We start from the raw sequence: 13,527 nt of genomic DNA, 5'->3' as shown, positions 1-13,527 counted from the left end.
CCATAGTCCTATTAATACCCCGCAAATATTTCTCACCATAAAAATATCATAATCCTTACCGATAAAATTATGTTTGTTTTTTCAATTTAATATATTATGCAGCTATTTCAATAAATACAAAGAAATTAAGTCATCATGTCAATAATTCTAAATGCTAGGGAGTACCAACTTGACACAGTTTATAGAATTGACACTCAAAATTAACGAATATCTTATTAAATAATTTCTACACTATGTGCGGGTTACTTTTTAAAAAGTATTCATTTTAAATGTTTTATTACTTTAAAACAATGACGAATTGAGTTGGCCTCGCAAGAATGTCGGCTTTGTAAAGATAAGTGCGGATTAATAAAAATATATACTAGTATAGAACGAGAATTGGACAAGGGGAACTTTAGATAAAGGCGCTTGCGTGTTTTCACCTAAATGGTAAGCATAACTATTGTTAATAAATGTTGAAGAATTTATAGAAAGGTAGGATAATATAACACTTTAAATTTTTTTGAAATTAGAGGAAAGATTTCGGTAATTTAAATATTCGGTGGAAACTGGAAGCTTTAAGGGCCTCGGAAAAAATTGCAACCATTGGTTTTACAAAAAAAATCGCCTAGTTCTATGTCGGTGTTTTATGAGTTATTGATTGGAAATATTTGTAAAATCTTAAGCTTGTTTGAAGTTACATAATATGAGTTATGACGTTTGATGAATTTCTCGACTTTTCTCGACAAACAGTTATTGTCAGTGTTTTCACATGAAAATGTTATTTAGTAATTTATTTATGACCACCTCTTTCTTTATACACGTTTACAAATTAGAATTTTCAGAAATGGGCGAAACGGACCATTTTATGGTTTTTCTTATAATCATTTTTCGAGTTTAACGCTTTAACTGCCACACCAGTTAAAAAGGCCTGACATGTTACCTTCAACAACTTCAAAACGGTTCACGCCACCGTCACGATTTTTAGAATACAGAACAAATAATTTATAAGTACTAAAAGGTAATTAATAGGTTTCTAAAAATCAGAAAAATCCCATTCCAGCAGCAAAATATTTCTTGATTCAACAATAACGACCGTAAATCTTTCAATATAATAAAAGCATATTTGTAGAGCGACTGACGAGGCAATCTTTGAATAGCTCTTTGTCAAGTCGAAGTGTCTGTCAAAACATTTTTTTAATTTATTTTTGCCAGGGATATTTGACTGGCACAAACCTATTTAAACAAGGTTTAAACATTTATTAAAAAATAAATACATTAAAAAAAGTATTTATTAAATTACACGTTATTCAAAACACAAAATTCATAGAATTTTATTAGAAATTTGTAGAACGGTATTGACAGATTTTTGCAAACTTCATTGCTTGAAGTAAATGAAAACTTTTTCTTAAATGAAGAGATCATATATCAAAACCGAATGCAACCTTATTGTGCATATTGTTTCCTATTATTTCCACATCACCATACAAAGGTACTGTTTTATTTATAAACGATGAATAAAGTTTTCAATTTTGCATAACTTCAAAAACTGAATTAGACAGATTTTGTAATTTAAAATAGTTTTTTAATATTTAAAATTTTTATAACAATATTTAAACAAAGAATAATCTTAAACTTAAAACCACATTTTCTTCAAAAACATATGAAGGCAAAAAAATATCATAAAATAAAAATGGCTTTAGGTAAAAATAAAATCCAAAAATTTCTTAATACATAAATCTTTTTCTATTATAAATTATAATTAAAAGAAATTACATGCACGCTTTTCTATTATGCAGAAACACACAACATTAATATGAACATACATATAATACATAAGCATATATTCACTCTAATTCATAAAAGTGAAATCTAAATTTCCATTTCCTTTTCTCAATTCTCCCTAATCCCTGCAAAGTTGTAAAATTTATTTTTTTTTTTAAAATTCAAATACAATATTCTGAATAAAGAATAGGAAAATCAAGCTGAAAAAAACTCTTAGTAACAAAACAGGATATCTATTACACCCCATTAGTAAAAACAAAAAAATAAAGTTCCTCTTAAAAACTTTAATTTAAAGTTAAAATTTATTTATACGTGAATTTTAAACTTTAATATAATCCGTACAGTAAAAAATATCTTAATAATCTTATTACTAGATTATTTTATCCTTACAGCTAAAAATATAATAATAAAACAAAAAAAGAAAATCATATAACAATGAAATTGTAAAACAAGAATATAAAATGGAAACTTTTCTTTAACAATAACTATAGTTTTCCCTCCAACTTTGAATATTATCTAAAACGATGAGGATGTAAAATGAAGTAAATCCATATGAATTAAGTACCAATATAAAATGTATTGAATGCTTTTTTATTGTCTTAATAAGTTCGAATAAAATAATTATGACAAATAAATTGTGGAATATTAAATTTTACTTTATTACAAGCTAGATTTCATAGTTAATAAGATGTGGGTGTAGGAATGAAAAATTGTTATTTATTAGCGACAATAATATTAAATAATTTAATAAGATATAAGGATTTTATAACTTCAACATTTTCAATTTTAATTTTATTAATTTTAATATGGCTTAAAAATTCACTGAGAAATATTTTTTATTTTTAGAATTTTATTACTAAAACTAAAACATTTTTCCTAGAATGTAATTTTGAATAAATATTCACTTTAATTTTTGTTTTGTTCCAAGTGGATTTGATATAAGAACTTAAAGGATATTTGCGTATTTCGTGTTCTCCAGGCATATGACAGTAATATTAGTTACTTTATCATTCATTCATAACTTTTTAATTTTTAATGTATAATGTATACTCGTATGATGTAGTTTTCTAAGTAAAAAGATGGTCTCTCATTTTTCTTAGTAATATGAGTGCAAATAGGTTCATTTCACCTACTCAGTTCTGCCATGACAAAATTATCTTTTATTTTGGTAATATTATTCAAATACTTTAAGTTGAATACGCATAGCAGTTGTTATTGCCGACGTAAAACTAAATGTAATAAATTTAAAGTAATTTTTCAAAAATTTTATTGTGGTAAAATGTGAAATTTCTAGTTTCAATTTTTGTAATATTCTGTTGAACTATTTTCCTACAACTTTCATTACATTTATGTACCCATTCGTACATACATATAAAATTGTGAATATGAATTTTTTTTTAAAGAGAAACTAATTCACAAGTGTATTTACATTATAGATAGATCTAAAGAACATACAAAACATTAAAATTGAAAATATTGAAAAAGTTTACCATTAAAACAACTTTTCGCTTTTTTACATTTTTTTTTTTTAAATCCTTTGTATTGCTTTATGGTTTGATATTATATTATGTATGATTATCTTCTTTATTATACGAGCACACACACATGTATACAATATATAAAGTAAAATTTTTATGAAAATTACGAGAAGAAACCCCAACAAAAAAAAAAGATAACAAAACAAAAATTTATAAAGAGAAACTCCAAATTCAACTTCATTTGAAGGTTAAAATTTCTTTCTTGTCTCTTTTGATTTTTTTTCTCTCATCCTACTCTCATCCTATATCTTGTACGTACATATGTATTATATTGTATGGCAATGGCATGGCAATTGGCATGGTATGCTTTATTTCATCTAGTGAATAAGAATAATAATTAATTTGAAAGCAGCAACCTTCTCTCTATCTTATTTATCTTTAATACTACAATAATATCTGCAATATCATACTGTATGTTTTATACATTATTGTTTAACAGTGCCATCATATTTCGAGGAAAAATTAAATTATATAATAAAAATAAAAAATACGACCAAATAAACAGAACACCTGAGAAATATTTACTACTCGTATTACCGTGGTGTACGTGTATAAAAACGTAGGATATGGACGTATACACGTATATAAAAAAAAATAGAACAAGTAAAAACGTTTCAGTCGGTATAAACCGATTGAATTATACCCTGCACCTTTCGTTATTATGTAGCAATTACACGAACCCGTGAAGTCATTCTATAGAAACTTCACGGATATGTCTGACCTATAATTGGACATCTGACTGCCAAGTTTCATGAATCTGACTTTATAATTTTTCCAAATATTTAAAATTAGCTTTAGGAGTTGTATGGCAAGTACCTGAACCTGTCAAGCAATTCCATCAAAACTTCATATATCTGATCTACAATCGGACACACAACTGCCAAGTTTCATGAATCTGACTTTATTATTTTTCCAAATATTAAGAATAAGATTTTAGACTTGTATGGGAGCTACTCGAACCTGCCAAGCAATCCCACCAAAACTTTAGAAATATGTCTGACCTATAATTGGACACACGACTGCCAAGTCTCATGAATCTGACTTTATTATTTTTCCAAATATTAAGAATAAACTTTTAGACTTGTATGGGAGCTACTCGAACCTGCCAAGCAATCCCACCAAAACTTCAGAAATATATCTGACCTATAACTCGACATACAACTGCCAAGTTTCATGAATCTGACTTTATTATTTTTCCAAATATTTAAAATAAGCTTTTGGAGTTGTATGGCAAGTACCCGAACCTGTCAAGCAATTCCACTAAAACCTCACAAATATATCTGATCTACAATCGGACACACAACTGCTAAGTTTCATTAATCTGACTTTATTATTTTTCCAAATATTAAGAATAAGCTTTTAGACTTGTATTAGAGCTACTCGAACCTGCCAAGCAATCCCACCAAAACTTTAGAAATATGTCTGACCTATAATTGGACACACGACTGCCAAGTCTCATGAATCTGACTTTATTATTTTTCCAAATATTAAGAATAAACTTTTAGACTTGTATGGGAGCTACTCGAACCTGCCAAGCAATCCCACCAAAACTTCAGAAATATATCTGACCTATAACTCGACATACAACTGCCAAGTTTCATGAATCTGACTTTATTATTTCTCCAAATATTTAAAATAAGCTTTTGGAGTTGTATGGCAAGTACCCGAACCTGTCAAGCAATGCCACTAAAACTTCACAAATATATCTGATCTACAATCGGACACACAACTGCCAAGTTTCATGAATCTCACTTTATTGTTTTTCCAAATATTTAAAATTAGCTTCTGGAGTTGTATGGCAGGTACCCGAACCTGTCAAGCAATTCTTCTAAAACTTCAGAAATACATTTGACCTATAATTGGACACATGACTACCAAGTTTCACGAATCTGACTTTATTATTTTGCCAAATATAAAAAATTTGCTGTTGGAGTTGTATGGCAGCCACCCGAACCGGTGCAGCTATCCCATTATAATTTTTAGAGCATGTGTAGAATATAATTGGACACATGTATACAAAATTTTATATTAATAGCTTTATTAGTTTTCGAAATATTTAAAATAAACTCCTTGAGTTGTATGGCAGCTACCCGAACCCGTTGTCCGAATTAGTCCAATAACAATAGGGTTCGTCCTTGGCACAAAAGAAAAAACTTGTGAAAGTTTGGTGTCGATAGCATTATTCGTTTTTGAGTTATCGTGCGATCGGACGGACGGACGGACGGACGGACGGACGGACGGACGGACATGTCTAAATCGACGCAGAATTTTACGCTGAGCAAGAATATATATATATGTCCATACCGCAGATGACTCCTTCAAGTAGTTACAAACTCCATACCAAAGTTAATATACCCTTCACGAAGTGCAGGGTATAAAAATACTCTCGAAATCTGAATCTGAATTTCGAGGTTTTGTACGTGGCTATTTTTGGGTGGATTTTTATGTGGTAGGTTGTATAAGTATAAAAAAAGTTTTAATGATGGGTTCTTGTCCATAAAAAGTTTAAAATAAAATTAAAAAAAAATTTTGATTTTGTTTATTGCCATCTACTTTTTCATTTTTTATGTGAATAATGTATGTATATACCTACCTACGCACATACAATAAATACAAATCTGTTTATGGGTTTTATTTATCCTGTTATATTACCGACCGTATTGTGTAAACAATAGGTAGGTTATGTGATGGCAACAAATTTTGCATATCGAGTTTTCGGTGGGAAGGTACTTCTCCATAGTAGGGAAGTGTAAATAAACTATTTTTAGCAACCTGTCGGTCTGTCGGTCTGTCGGTCTGTCCGTCTGTCGGTCTGTGTGTGCACGCGTGTATCTCAAGTTCGGCTGAACCGATTTTGATGAAATTTTATATGTAAGTTTGTTTCCACCATGGCACGGATCGATCAACTTTTGGTATATATCAGGCCTCGGGAACTGCACTTTTTAGCGGGCCTGTTTTACATTTTTGAACATTTTGAAGAAAATATTCAACCGATTTACTTGAAATTTTACATATAAGCTCAGCTCGACCGTCCGCAAAAATTCGTATGTTTTGGAAGAAATCAGGCATCGGCAACTAGACGTTTACTACGGGCCAAATATACATTTTTGTGTATATAAAGAGAAATAATCAACCGATTTCATTGAAATTTAATATATGAACTCCTCGTATTAAAATAATGAACATATAAATTTTTTGGAAAGATCAGGGCTCAAAAACGGATTTGCGGGCCGATTTTACATTTTTCACCATTTTGAAGAAAGTATTTAACCGATTTACTTGAAATTTCATATATAACCTTTGCTCGATCATACGCAAAAATTCCTAACTTTTGGAAGAAATCAGGCATCAGCAACTGGGCGTTTACTACGGGCCAAGTATACATTTTGGTGTATACAAAGAGAAATAATCAACCGATTTAATTGAAATTTCATATATGAATTCCTTATATTAAAGCAATGAACATATAACTTTTTTGGAAAGATCAGGGCTCGAGAACTGATTTGCGGGCCGATTTTACATTTTTCACCATATCCACAGAACAAATTGATGGAATTTCTTGAAATTTGATATTTGAGTTCTGGTTGTTACCCAAACTAACTCGCGAGCATTTCAGGGAATTCGGGTAGCACAAAGCGAAACTCTATTAAGAGCCAAATTTACATTTTTCTAAGTATGTTAACTATAAGCTTACTAATGTCCTAAAAATTGGAAAGAAGTATTTAACAGACATTTTTATAATATTCTGTAACACTTTCATTTAACTAGACAATACACAATGCGGTCGGTTATGTGCTGACCACATCAGATTTTTTTTACATATAAAATCAAATGGAAATAATGCTGTGCCATAATCGTATTAATTTTTCAATTTTGTTTTTTTTTGTTGAAATTTCTATATTGAATGTCCCTATAAACGCACTTATACTTAAAAAATTAAATTAAAAAATGAATTATTTTGTTATTGTAAGGTAGGGTTTTTACAGACCGATGATCTAAATCGGAGAACAGTTCTTCACTGAGCTTTTACTAATATTTGCGATTGCAATACAATAAAATATTTCATTGGAAGCTGTAACAATACTTATACTACAAGTATTGTATAGAGTGAGTGTGCAAAGTTGTGAGAATCATAAAATATAAATACTCTGTACACACTCGCATTTTTAGAAAAGGTTTTCTTAAGTTAATTATTTTGCAAGACAACTTAATCTTTATATTAAAGTAGTACAATTTTTTTTGAAAATTATCACTCAGTTTGTTCTCCCAAATTTATGCAAAATTTATTGAATAATAATTTTTTGTTCAAAATTATTTCAAGAGATCGTTTTGATCAGTTATGGGTAAAATTATGCAATTTAAATTTCAACTCTATACTTTTCAAATGCTCTATTTTGCAGAAAAGGTGTTTGATCGACAAAATCTTTTATCGTTAAAAAATTAAATTAAATACAAAATTTAATAAAAGTATTTTTCTTTAAAATAGTGAGGTACATATTTTTTATTGACCGCATATAGTAAAAAAAATATTGTTCTATTTCCGAATTTCACATAATAATTAATACGTGTATTCTAGCAATGCAATAAACTAGTTATTTGGATCTAACTTTTCAGTTAACTTTTGGAGCATGTCACATCCGTATTTAGATATGTAAAAATTATTTTTAAGAAAATATTCAAAAATTTTTTTTCGAAAATGAAATAGTCATCAAAATTTCTTGAAACTTGATATTTGAGTTTTATTTGTTAGCGACAGCGATAAAGATATTTTTTATGGAATTATAATGCAGAAAGGGGCCAATGTAGTCGGTCATATGCTAAACATTAAAGGTTTTCTTGTATTACAATCTAATTTTTTATGAACATTGCCACACACATTTATCAGACTGTTATTCTTACTTAAACAAATATTAATAAAACGGCATTGTATAGCGACATATAAACAAGTTATTTTTATTTTTCATTTTTTCCAAAAAATATTTTTATGTTTCATTTAGCAAAACTATAAACTATACGGCCATAAACACTATGAGTAATTGTTATGCGCGATGATTGACAGTACTAAAGGAATAAAATTCGAAAATTTTATTGACCATTCTATTTAAAAAAAAAACATATTCATAAAATATTTTATGGATTATACAAGAAAAACCTCAGAAATTTCGGCATTTATTTTTTATAGAAAAAAAAATTTTTTTTATCGCATTTACTTTTCAAATACATGCATGCTTTTAACATATTCCATTATGTACATATCTCAACGTAATAATATATGTGCGTACACAAACCGTTTTATATGCATAAATTTTCTTCATTTCTCCTATTTTGGAATTTATAAAAATCTCTAGGTTAGAATGAGCGCGGACATATAAAATTTTGTTTATATTTGAATTCCAAAACAAAATATGCGTAATGCACTGTAAACCAATGGCGGATAAACATTGTTTTTAAAATATGATGCGGAAAGCCGTGAAATTTTCTAACAAAATCACTTTTCTCTCTTTTATGAGAGAAAAAGGAAAAGCAACAGAATTCATATTTGACCCTGTCTGCTTTTATTACAAACAAAAAAAAAACTGCTTTTTACTATGCATTATTTTTATTTATTTTAATTTTACTTGTTAAAAACCCATAAATATTAAGGTTCCGAAACATTATTATACCCATTTCACGGATATTCCCAAAAAATTTTTTTAAATCATAAAATTTTATGACTAAATAAGTATAGTTTTCCTTATTCTTATTATTTCATCGCGATGCTTTATTTTCAGCACGAGGCATTCTAAAATTTTTATTGAAAAATTTGCCACTTAATAAAATTTTTTTAGGTTCATCTGCTTAAAATTTCGTCTTTTTCAACTATGATATTCATTGATTTAAAAATTCAACTAAAGTTGCAGTAAGAAATGAATGTGTTCATTGCTTCACGAAATTGAAAGCGACTAAAATATTAAGATCTTTCGAGATTAATTACAATAAAAACAAATATTGTCGATTTATGTGTGTGTTAATTCGTGTATTCATGTGGTTGTATATAAATGAAATTCAAAAAAATAATTTTTTATCTTAGCTCAGCTATTTTTATACCCGTACGAACGTATGTTCGAAGGGTATACTAAATTTGCCTTACCGTTTGTAACGCTAAGAAATAACGGTGTTAGATATAGACTCAAGTGTATGTTTTTGATCAGCGTCAAATTCTGAGTTGATTTAGCTTTGTCTGTCCGTCCGTCCGTCCGTCCGTCCGTCCGTCCGTCCGTCCGTCCGTCCGTCCGAACGATAACTCAAAAACTAATTGAGCTAAGTTCACCAAATTTTCACAAATGATTTATTGTAGTAAGTGCCAGAACCCTATTTAAATTGGACATGATCGGGGTACCGGTTCGGGTAGCTGCCATACAACTTCAAAATTTATTTGGCTATATCTCAGAAACTATAAAAGTTATGGTATTGAAATTTCACACAAACGAATATATTAGTAGGGCCAATGTGTCACATAAAAGTCGTTGAAATTACTTGGCTCCTTCTGGTACCTGCCATACAACTTCAAAAGTTATTTGACTATATCTCAGAAACTATAAAAGCTGTGATATTGAGATTTCACACAAGTGAATATATTAGTAGGGCCGATGTGTCTCGTAAAAGTCGTTGAAATTACTTGGCTCCTTCTGGTACCTGCCATACAACTTCAAAAGTTATTTGACTATATTTGAGAAACTATTAAAGCTATGGCATTGAAATTTCACACAAACGAATATATTAGTAGGGCCAATGTGTCTCATAAAAGTCGTTGAAATTACTTGGCTCCTTCTGGTACCTGCCATACAACTTCAAAAGTTATTTGACTATATCTCAGAAACTATAAAAGCTGTGATATTGAGATTTCACACAAGTGAATATATTAGTAGGGCCGATGTGCTTGATGAAATTCGCTAAAATTTCTTGGCTCTTTCTGGTAGCTGCCATACAACATCAATAGTAGTTTGGCACAACCAGTATTTTGAATAACCCATAGTACTGAAATTTTGCATAAATTAATATGGTAAGACGGCAACTTAAAGTCATAGTCTGCCCCATAGTTAGTTATGGCACATTAGTTATTCGCACATAGGATAACAAATTCGTACGGGTATCACAGAGTTGACAAGGTCAACTCTATTTTTTTTCTCGTTTCACTTTTATTTGTTATCTTAACTCTCCAATAAGCCATCGAATCCGACTAATGTTTCCCTTAATTTCTGTGGTTATCTAAAAATTATAAAATAGTTAAACATAAATAAAAAATCCTCAAGATTTTTGAAAAACCAAACTTGAATTCAGGAACCAAACTATTTTTTTTCATTGAGCGCTCCATAAAATAATTAATTTTTCGCAATTACAAATATTTTTCACATTTGCATTATATTTGAATCTCTTAATTAATTTTTCCCGTTTGTACTTCTACACACTAATTTGCAATTTATCTTAAAACGTAGACTCAATTTACTAAACAACATCGTGTATACGAAATATATATATAATTTATTTATAATAAATAAAAAGAGCAGAGTCATAAACAAGCTATAAAATTGAACCTGAAAACTTTAATGCCGTCCGGAAGTTTTTATGAGAAAAATTTAATTCTATTTTGTTTAAAACAAATTTTGTGAATAAAATTTTATTTTCCTCTTTCTTTCTTTTTTTTGTTTTTATTATTATCCTTTTATTTTTACCCTTATGTGTATATTTTTTTTACTTCCTTTCATATGAATATCCTTGCAGGATAATTATTATACAGTGAATAGTATAGTTAATAACACCTTCTTTAGGAATGATAATTAATGTTTTTTGAAAGCAATTTAGAAATAGGTATACGTAAATAATGTTCTTAAGGAAGGATATTGAGATTTAAAGATTAATATTATTATGATTCATGAAAGGATGTTATACCTTTAAAGAGAGGATGTAATAAATATTGCAGATTCATATGGAAATTTTATGAAAATTTTTAAAATTCTATTATTTTTGTATTATAGAAGGGGACAATTTGTAATTAGTTAGTTTGGCAAAGTTTCAGATAAATTTGTGATTAATCTAATAAACTGATTTATTGCAATGATTTGAATGTAATATTTATTATAATTTGTGTACGTAGGACATAGGGCACCAATGTACACGATTTCGTACTCGAACTCGAAGACTTATTTGATATTGTTTTTATTTTTCAAATATTAATAAAATAATTTTTAAAATAAAAAGGCAAAGAGAGTTGTCTCAAATCGAGTTTCCTTAGAGTAATGCTTTTATCTAATTATTCTAATTATTTCCATATAGAAATTTCAGTGCCTTGCAACTTCCAGTAAAATTTACAAATTATAATTTATTTTAATTTAATTTTACTTGAATTGCATTCTATGATTTCCTAATTCGTAACATCATAAAATTTATTCATTCTTCAAATAAATTCGTTAAAACTTCATAAAATTAGTGAAATCAAAAAGTTTTTACTTCTAAATTAGCATTTTACTAGCACTAAGTGTAACATAATTATAATAATTATCATAAAATAAATATTTATAACAATGGTCTACCACAATTCAAGCAAACATTTTGAAGGAAAAACCCCTTTCATTTTAAATAAATCACTTTAGTATATTTTCTTCTCTTCTTTATATTGTTCTTGTGCCCAAAAAAAAAACAGTATAAATTAATTTCACCCCTAAAATTAAAGAATTATCATTGAGAAGATGAAAGAAGATAGAAAGGAAAACTTATCAAATTGTCACTTTTGTCTTTTTGTATAACTTTTATGTATAACTTATTTGCATATTTTAACTTGCCTATCCATCCATCCATCCATCCATCTGTCCATCTATCTACCAATCTACCATTCATTCGTTCATCTAACATTCTATTATTCTTATTCGCTCTAACAAATTAACATTTTTAAACATAGATAAAAAGGACATACAAAGTGTTTATATAAAAAATGACCTATCCTAGAAAAATTTTTATTTTGTTGTTGTATTTTTAAAAGTTATGTAACACAAATGATGAAAATATTCTATGTAGAATGAATAATTTATTCCCAGATGTGTAAGTATATAGAAAATTTTTATAAAAATGTGTGTAGGTGTTTTATGACTAGAAAGGCATCATCCCTTTGTGGTTTTATTTGTTTTTTATTTGTTGTTCTTTTCTTTATTGTTTTTATGGTTTTTTTTATTGTTCTCTTTTTTGTTTTTTGTGTTATTTCTTCCTATACTTTATCCTCCAGAAAAAGACATTTTCCGATGACTTCTGGTGAATTATATAATATGTACAGAAATTATAATATTATGCAATCTAGAGGAAAAAGCATTGAGATGACTTTATTATGGTGAAAGAAAGATCTTTTCAAGTTCGTCATCTTTTGTATTTAATTTTAATTTTTTTTTTTTGTTTTTTTTGCTTTGGTTTCAGTTTTTCCTTTTAGTACCACACAATTTAAATTTATGTTATATACAAAAATTTTTAAAAAATTGTGATGTGAACGCTACATTATCGATTATTCACGCTTTAATTTTTATCAACTATAAATTTCCTATTAGCCCTATAATACTACATAATTCCCTATTAGCCTTATTAAACCAATTAGTCAATTCGAATTTGGGAATACATGCTTAAAATTTACATACCAAGCAAATTTACATTTCTTAGAAAATATAAATAAACTTTTCCCCAAAAAATATGCAATTTTCTTTGATTTATTAAAAAGACTCTAGATTCTAGACGATTCCAATTATTCTGAAATACAAAGTCTTATTAATAATTTTCACATAAGTAAATTGCAGTAAACTGTTTGATTTATTACTGAAAACAAGTATTAATCAAAGAAATATTCATAATTTCATCAAAAATCAGAACAAGAACAATAACCGATTGATCCAGTAAACTATACCTGGGTTGGGGCTCTATTTTTTCCCTTTACTCGAGTAAAGTCCAGAGCAAGTGTGTTGGGTTTACAAACCTAATTAAAATAATTAATCGCAAATAATTTGAAATTTTTCTTATATAACTTATTCGAATTTTCGAGAGCTTCTTATTATTTCTAATAACCATGTTAACAAATTCGGTTTTACTTTTGGATGAACAAAAAATTGAAGAATTTTAATATGTGAACTAATCAAGTAATTAAATGAGTAAAATCTACTTTAAGAATGGGATATCGAATACAATAAAGATAATTAAATTAGAATAAAGTAGC

General features: G+C 28.2%; 1 protein-coding gene across 1 annotated transcript in view; it reads right to left on the bottom strand.

The window, feature by feature from the left end:
• LOC129610845 (uncharacterized protein DDB_G0283357) overlaps window positions 1-13,527 on the bottom strand; it is a 255,592-nt gene that overhangs the window by 26,220 nt on the left and 215,845 nt on the right. The gene's annotated exons all lie outside the window — the stretch shown is intronic.

The sequence above is a fragment of the Condylostylus longicornis genome, unplaced genomic scaffold, assembly GCF_029603195.1.
Source record: "Condylostylus longicornis isolate FDR11 unplaced genomic scaffold, ASM2960319v2 ptg000048l, whole genome shotgun sequence".
NCBI classification, from domain to species: Eukaryota; Metazoa; Arthropoda; class Insecta; order Diptera; family Dolichopodidae; genus Condylostylus; species Condylostylus longicornis.
The sequence above is the reverse complement of the archived record's forward strand: the minus strand, read 5'-3'. Positions and strand labels throughout refer to the sequence as shown.